Source organism: Colias eurytheme, chromosome 27 (genome assembly GCF_061535395.1).
Source record: "Colias eurytheme isolate Ceu_HAF_F1 chromosome 27, ilColEury1 Martin Lab GWU primary, whole genome shotgun sequence".
NCBI lineage: Eukaryota > Metazoa > Arthropoda > Insecta > Lepidoptera > Pieridae > Colias > Colias eurytheme.
In genome coordinates, this window is record NC_143006.1 from 6,427,696 (window position 1) to 6,436,718 (window position 9,023).

At 33.1% G+C, this 9,023-nt stretch overlaps 1 long non-coding RNA gene across 1 annotated transcript; it reads left to right on the forward strand.

Annotated features, from left to right (window-relative positions):
• Positions 1–790: 790 nt before the first annotated feature.
• Positions 791–2,144, forward strand: LOC149896943 (uncharacterized). Its single transcript, XR_016458286.1, has 3 exons — positions 791–1,205; positions 1,332–1,393; positions 1,468–2,144. It is a non-coding gene; the product is annotated as an uncharacterized LOC149896943 (long non-coding RNA).
• The last annotated feature ends 6,879 nt before the right edge of the window (positions 2,145–9,023 follow it).

The window sequence follows — 9,023 nt, forward strand, 5'->3', positions numbered from 1 at the left end:
ATCGTGAAATCCAATTTTCAGATGAAAAAATTTTTACAATGGAGGAGTGCTGCAACAAAAAGAATATCAAAGTGTATACCCACAGTAGTGAAGAAGCGTGTCAACGTGTATTTCGAGTCCAACGCGGCCATCACCCCTTATCAGTAATGGTTTTCCTGGGAGTGTCTTATTTTAGCCTAACAGAGGTGTTTTTCTGTGAAAAGGGTGTGAAAATAAGTTCCAATGTTTACTAAAATGCGGTCCTAACAAACCTCGTAAAACCTCCTGACCTGACCATGTTAAAAAATCAGCACTGGGTATTCCAGCAGGACTCAGCACCTGCCCACAAAGCCAAGGGTATCCAAAATTGGCTGGCCGCCCATCAGATTGACATCATTCGTCATGAAGATTGGTCATCTTCTAGCCCGGACCTGAATCCTCTGGATTATAAAATCTGGTAATATTTAGAGGAGAGAACCTGCGCTAAATCCTACCCAAATTTGGAGTCACTCAAAGCATCCATTATTAAAGTAGCTGCTGAAATAAACATGGACATGGTGCGTGCTGCGCTAGACGACTGGCCGCGGAGGTTGAAAGCTTGTATCGCAAAACATGGATGCCATTTTGAATAATTTTTATACGAAATTATTAAGGTGATGAATTAATTTTTCTAACATTTACGGCCCTTTTTAAACCTTCGTAATTTTTATATTATTAAAGTTGTCGTGATGAAAATTCTTGACAAGAAAGTTCAATAGTAACACAATACGTCTACCGTTTTAGAAACATGATTCCATGATATTTTCTCGATAGAAAAAAAATACAAAGTTCTCATTGTTATTTTTTTATAATCTCTGGCATCTTCAAAATAACAAACGTAAAGTTACGACTTTTTGGATATTAACTATAAAATATACAACCTATACGTCTACCGATTTAGAATTTTGAAATATGCGATGGTTTTGAAATAAACAAGAAATACTTGAAATTAGCGCGCGACCAGCCAATATAGCGAGAGCCGCCCTGTACCTTCCTACCCCGATCGCTGCACGAGTCATTCCCGCTACGGCCGTCACACGGGGAACTTGTGTCGCTCGCGCAATCGTAAAAAAGGGTGACAACACGATAAGACAAAATGAGACAAATGGGGACAATAAAGAAAATAAGAAGAAGAAACATAAAGGTTGGAGGAAAAAGAATGCTTACAATTGGAACAAATTAATGAAGTAAGTTGGTTTTATTTTAAATTTGATGATAATTGTATTATAGACGATGTTTGATATGTACCCCTGTTTTAAGTACATAACGAATGTGTAAGATATTTTCATTTATAGCATAGATAATCTTTTCAGAAATCCGGAATCCAGAAGGAAAATAAACCCACTGATTGTTCACAATGTGAACCCACTCCTTCGTAAGTACCTTTATTCAGTCAAAAATGTATGTTATCAACGTTCTACTGGTTTTATCGCATGATTCCATTTTTAGCAAAAAGCAACAAAGTGCAAAGAAATAAAAAATCATGGTGAACTTAGTGGAAGTATGGCGGACATAATATGGAACAGGAGCTCATTGGAGTAGTATTATATTTAAAAAAATACGAAATAATTTCAAGAATTACATTTCTTAGAAGGTGGTAGATAAGTATGTTGTATAAAGAATTTGATGTTGATATTTATTTCATTTATACTTACTACACCTGTGCGGGAAATTGCTTAGTAATAAAACAGGTTTATATTCATATTTACATAGTAATGTGAGTTTTCATTTCGAAAAATTTTGTGTAAGTATATTAAATTGAGTTCCTGGGTGATCTGGAAACACAATTGGGCCCGGAAGATGGCGCTGCAGTCACTCCTCCTAATGACATGAACCGATTTGGATGAATATTTGTGTGCACATTTCATTTTTGTGGGATGATTGGTTGATTCGCTTTCACATTAGCTAATATTATGTATTTTTGTTGTTAGAAAGTAAACTTAATTTAATGTTTATAATACATTATTATTGGTATAAATAAGCCAGTGTTCGTCTCACATTGCTGTACCTGCCTACCTACCCTACCAGGGCCTAACTTTGTTCTGGCTATTTTATTTTGATTGTTTGTAATGAATAATTACAATTATAATAGAGTGCAAAAAATAAATACATGCGTCAATATTATATTTTGTGTTTTTTTTTAAACAATTTTTTTATTTAAAAAAATATCATTCCGACCGCGGCTTTGCCCGCGTGGAATTAGGTTATATCGTGAATCCTGTTTTATCCCACAGAAGTGTTCAGTTCGGATAAAAAGTATCCTATGTGTAAATCCAGGCAATTAGCTATATTTTATCAAAATTAGTAATGTAGTCTTGACGTGATTAAGTAACAACTAACAAAAAAATATACAAATTAACATCCAAAGTTTCGCATCAGTTTTACTGTATTAGCGATATCTTCCACTCTTGACTTTGACTGAGAAGAATTAGGGTTTATAACTTCTTTCAGAAATAGTACCTTTCATTTCTGGGCATGATGTAATATCTACGTCAGCATCAAATTCTATCTAAATCAATTCAGTAGTCCGCGTTATTGAGTACCATTTCATTTTTTCAGAGTAACAATATTTTTTGTTATTTTAAAGATTATTTATAACCTGTGTTATTTTGTAATAAAGTAAACATTACGAAATAATAATAATTATTAATAATGTCTAAGTAGTTGTTGGAAAGAAGATTATTTGTTTATAAGCAAGAAAATAAAACCAATAAATCAACAATTGAATAAATGTATAACAATATTATAACTGTATGACGACTCCATACATGTTTGTCCCGAGTCGGCCAGCGGCAGCGCGGCGAGTTTGCAAGAATGACTTCGCGCACACCGGCGTTCGCGATAGCGAGCTATTAGACTCCGCCCGCCAAGCAGTGGATTTTTTTTTGTGTATCGTCTTAAGTAATATGTGAGCTTTATTGCCACATATAAAACAATAAATATATAAAAGTAACTTTTTGTTTATTCAATAATACATATGTGACAGAACTTACGACCAGACTAGGTATATATACATATATAAAAATTAAACCCGTTTTCCTTGGTCACGGCATCACGCGTGAACGGGTGGACCGATTTCTATAATTATTTTTTTATTATATTTCTTGAAGTACCAGGATGGTTCTTATGTAGAGAAAAAGCAGATATGTACCACGGGCGAAGCGGGAGCGGACCGCTAGTATATTAATATAAATATTATCAAGCTATTTGTACATTAACGGGCCATAAAGCAAGGTGTCGTTAAGCTATCAAAGTAGAAAGCTCGTAAATCAATCAAGCCTGTCATTGTTTAATACTTCCTTACGATTCGAGCTATCGGTTTCTATCGATAGGCAGGGAGGTGGCGAGGAAATTGGCTTGTTAATGTGTAACCACTTTTTCTTATAAAAATACGCTTATACACATGTGCCTTTCTGAATTGATAGAAATATAAATAATGTGTATTGCTGAATTGATATAATTCTGAAATAAATTTCAAGTTAGTTATTTTTTGAGTTTAAGTTTGTAGTTGTATTTGTACGATAATTATCGTACGGTTCGACCGTCACGCGACATGCGCTACACAGAACAAAAAGTTTGAGACGATGTAATAAAAGTTTCACTTTAAAAGTTTTTTATTTTTCAGCACATACTACTTCAATAAGCCAAATATCGTGCATTTTTTTATAAATTTCATTCTTCATTCATAAATTTTATACTTTCAAGTATAAAATTAAAAAGTGTTTAAAGGCAGCAATTAACTTTAGGTAAATATGTCAATTTATAATTTAGGTTTGTGATTTACATTATTATGTACCTAACATTTTGATGCACTTGCTTTAATTTGGGAATGAATATGTTACAATTTTTATAAATTCACATTCACTTAAACACATGTTACGCATAAAAAGCAACAACGTGAAAAAAATTGCAAAATAACATACGTTGAAGAAAAACAGAACCGTCTCCCGCACCATTAAAACAATTACATTACACAGTAAATGGCCATAAAAGCTATTGTTTGGTTTTCCTTACAAATATCGTTTAAACTAGCTTATACTGTGGTTTTACTTCTATACTAAGTTAAATAATCATATAGCTTGTTGAGATTAAAATAAGTGTGTTTATATGTAGTTCCCTAATGTATGAACCGATTTGGGTGCAGTTGTGAATAATTGATAGTCTCGTGTGTTGAGATGGTTCCTATGTAAGTGTGTTTTGTGGAAGTAAAGGCGGTAATTCAGGTTTTTTGTGGCAACATTTTACATTTCATCTCTTATATATAAAAATGAATCGTAAAATGTGTTGGTAAGCGCATAACTCGAGAACGGCTGAACCGATTTCGATAATTCTTTTTTTATTATATTCCTTGAAGTACGAGGATGGTTTTTATGTAGAGAAAACGTAAACATGTACCACGGGCGAAGCCGGGGCGGACCGCTAGTAGCTAATAATTAGTTAGATACTAATTAATAATATTTTATTTGCACATATTCTAGTAGTATTACTTGTTTACTAATGAAATATTTTTTCATTCTTGTTTATTAATCCATACTAATATTATAAATGCGAAAGTAACTCTGTCTGTCTGTCTGTTACTCAATCACGCCTAAACTACTGAACCAATTTGCATGAAATTTGATATGGAGATATTTTGATACCCGAGAAAGGACATAGGCTACTTTTTATTGTGAAATATGTACCACGGGCGAAGCCGGGGCGGACCGCTAGTAAGAAATAAATGGTTCTATTGTACCCAAAATATCGGGATTTTTTTAGTTCTCTGGTGTTCTGTAAATAATACTAATGTAGGCTGATTTCATCAAACTAGTTTAAAATGCTCTAGTGAAGTCCCATGTCCCCTAGTGGGGTAAGGGGCAGATGCATTATACATCTGTTTCACTGATCGATTTTCTTTAGGGACAAGTAGGTGATCAGCCTACTATGTCCTATCAGACCAAGACATTTTTTTTTCTTCGTCTCCACCGGGAATCGCACCCAGGACCCCTCGGCTGTACGCTCACGCGTCAACCACTGTACCGAGGAGGCGGTCAAAATTTATAATAACTTTTAAATAACTATCACATACAAAAATAATTCATCATAATAATGTTATCCGTACAGATCCCGGATAAGTTTTATAGCTTTGCCCGGACAAGTTTCTAAGACCGTCGGGTGTAATAAAAGTTAAATTTCAGAACTGCTATAGCCAAATATACTGTGGTCTTTTTGTATTTTAATTTTTGAAATTTGACATATGTATTTTTATTTTTTATTAGCTGTGTATATTTTATTACTAGCTTTCCACCCGCGGCTTCGCCTGCACAGTCAAAGAAAAACCCGCATAGTTCCCATTCCCGTGAGATTTCCGGGATAAAACCTATCCTATGTCCTGGGGTAAAAAGTAGCCTATGTCCTTTCTCGGGTATCAAAATATCTCTATACCAAATTTCATGCAAATTGGTTCAGTAGTTAAGGCGTGATTGAGTAACAGACAGACAGACAGACAGAGTTACTTTCGCATTTATAATATTAGTATGGATTTTATCGAAAGTACTGTTTTAAGGAAGAGGAAAGATTTGTTTGTTTGCTCGTTTCGATTTAAATCAAACTGAAAATTTAATAATGCTAACCGTATTAAGTTTTACGAGCTCTTTTTCCTTAGTTATGCACAGATAGAATAAATGTATGCATAACACAGATTATTTAGAAACTCTGTCTAAGATTAACATATTAATGAGCCTTTTTTCACAACTTCTGGATATGTTCCGTTTAGCTTATCTATCAGATAGATATTAACGCACTACTTGATAATGCTATCAGAGACTCTATCAGCGAGTAGGGAACTAATCCGTAATCATAATTTTTATATACCAACATTCGTGTTTATTATTATTTCCCTGTGTTTATAATATAATTAAAATGTTTATATTCCTTAAAATGTTCACGAAATAACATGAAATTCTTAATAAGTTTGACATGTTACCGAGTTTCAAACACAGATGTAATAAAAGTTTTACAACGCGAGCGAAGTATGTAATTCATGTTAAAATTATACAAATAATTTACTTTATTAATTAATTTGTTGAAGCATTTTCGTGTTTTCAGGTTGTTTGGGATATTGCTCATTAATGGTTAGGTAACTTATTAACCGACTTCAAAAAAGGCCGTTTTTGAAGTCGGTTTTTTTAACGTAGTTATTTTTATTAGATTTTTTGTTTATATGATTGTAAAGAACTAATTTGAATTTACCGCGCATAGCGCTTCTAAATTGACATGCACATAGTCTGTGGATATTACTTGCTCTGTGGTCTGTGGATAGTTTGGCAGTTGTTAATTAATGATGACGATGACAAAATACTACGATAAAATATGTGTTTTGAGGTTAAGGAGTAAGAAAAGTAGTGATAAACGTGAAAATAGATATAGAAGGAATTGTGAAGGGAATTAGAAACATTAAATGTCGTTTCTTTGATTTCAGGTAATTGAGATAGACAACAAGATGGACAGACGACCTGGTCCGAGTGGCAGGGAGGCCGCCGCGCCGGTGACCGGTCGTACTGGAAATCCTTGAGGGAGGCCTTTGTCCAGCAGTGGACGTCCCACGGCTGATAAGAAGAAGAAGAAGAATTGAGATAGTGTAAACTGTAAATTAGTTTATTTGATTTCAGTGTTTAACAATAAAATCTTTGATTTCAGAGCAACGCAAGTTTGTTTCATTTAACCTACTTCATTATAGTTCAGGAACACAACATTATTGTATGATTTCAATCTTTTTTAGCATATCACTAAAAACAATTGCTTTCCGTTGTCTGTCTGTCCCTATGTTGTTGTAGTTTTTTTATATAAATAAAATGGTTCTGTAGGACAGTTTTAGTATATTATTTGTTTAGTATAGGCCAGTGGAAATTAACATTAAATTCGCAAAGCACGATGTAGATTTGAATTTTTGGTATGTTGTTTGGATCAGTTAGGGTGATGTAAATCCCAATTTGCAACTTCGAAAAAGTTGTGCTCGCTGCGCACCACGTGATAAACTGCGAAAATTTTGGACTTTTTTCACTTTTTGCTCTAAAAGTCATAAACTATGCGTTTCCGACAAGTATGGTTCAGTACATAAATTAAGGTTATTAAATTTGCAACAATTTAAGCCTAACCGCAGCTCTCTAAACCTTATAACGACTAAACTGTGGCCATTCGAAGATGGTTCATTTTTCCCGAAATATTGAAATTTTTAGTTTTGCTCCCGTTTGAAGCAAAATATTGGCAAAAACCGCTCGTTCTATGAGAAGTTCGTATAATAAAGTTGTAGTGCATTTAATTTTCTTTCATAAGAGCATAGAACAAAGTCTGTGAGACAAATATTTCACACACAATATCTGAAAAACAAAAAGAAGGTAGAAATAGATTTTTAAAGAATTGAAACTGAGAGCATATAAAATCATAAAAAGAATAATACTTTTTCATTTGCAGGATAGGTAATAAACAAAATTACAAAATTTGGGAAAGTAGGAAAAAAGATTATACGCAAATAATAAACTGCGAAAATTTTGGACTTTTTTCACTTTTTGCTCTAAAAGTCATAAACTATGCGTTTCCGACAAGTATCATTCAGTACATAAATTAAGGTTATTAAATTTGCAACAATTTAAGTCTAATTAAAGCTCTCTAAATCTTATAGCGACTAAACTGTGGCCATTCGAAGATGGTTCATTTTTCCCGAAATATTGAAATTTTTAGTTTTGCTCCCGTTTGAAGCAAAATATTGGCAAAAACCGCTCGTTCTATGAGAAGGTCGTATAATAAAGTTGTAGTGCATTTAATTTTCTTTCATTAGAGCATAGAACAAAGTCTGTGAGACAAATAGTTCACTCACAATATCTGAAAAACAAAAAGAAGGTAGAAATAGATTTTTAAAGAATTGAAACTGAGGGCATATAAAATCATAAAAAGGATAATACTTTTTCATTTGCAGTATAGGTAATTAACAAAATTACAAAGCTAATTAAATTTGCAACAATTTAAGCCAAACCGCAGCTCTCTAAACCTTATAACAACTAAGCTGTGGCCTTTCAAAGATAGTCAGTTTTTCCCGAAAATTTCAAATTTTTAGTTTTGCTCCCGTTTGAACCAAAATATTGGCAAAAACCGCTCGTTCTATGAGAAAGTCGTATAATAAAGTTGTAGTGCATTTAATTTTCTTTCATTAGAGCATAGAACAAAGTCTGTGAGACAAATAGTTCACTCACAATATCTGAAAAACAAAAAGAAGGTAGAAATAGATTTTTAAAGAATTGTAACTGAGGGCATATAAAATCATAAAAAGGATAATACTTTTTCATTTGCAGGATAGGTAATTAACAAAATTAAATTTTCTACAACTTTATTTTATGACCTTCTCATACAACGAGCGGTTTTGCCAATATTTTGGTTCAAACGGGAGCAAAACTAAAAATTTGAAAATTTCGGGAAAAACTGACTATCTTTGAAATTCCACAGCTTAGTTGTTATAAGGTTTAGAGAGCTGCGGTTAGGCTTAAATTGTTGCAAATTTAATTATCTTTGTAATTTTGTTAATTACCTATCCTGCAAATGAAAAAGTATTATCCTTTTTATGATTTTATATGCCCTCAGTTTCAATTCTTTAAAAATCTATTTCTACCTTCTTTTTGTTTTTCAGATATTGTGAGTGAACTATTTGTCTCACAGACTTTGTTCTATGCTCTAATGAAAGAAAATTAAATGCACTACAACTTTATTATACGACTTTCTCATAGAACGAGCGGTTTTTGCCAATATTTTGGTTCAAACGGGAGCAAAACTAAAAATTTCAATATTTCCGGAAAAATAAACCATCTTCGAATGGCCACAGTTTAGTCGTTATAAGGTTTAGAGAGCTGCGGTTAGGCTTAAATTGTTGCAAATTTAATAACCTTAATTTATGTACTGAATCATACTTGTCGGAAACGCATAGTTTATGACTTTTAGAGCAAAAAGTGAAAAAAGTCCAAAATTTTCGCAGTTTA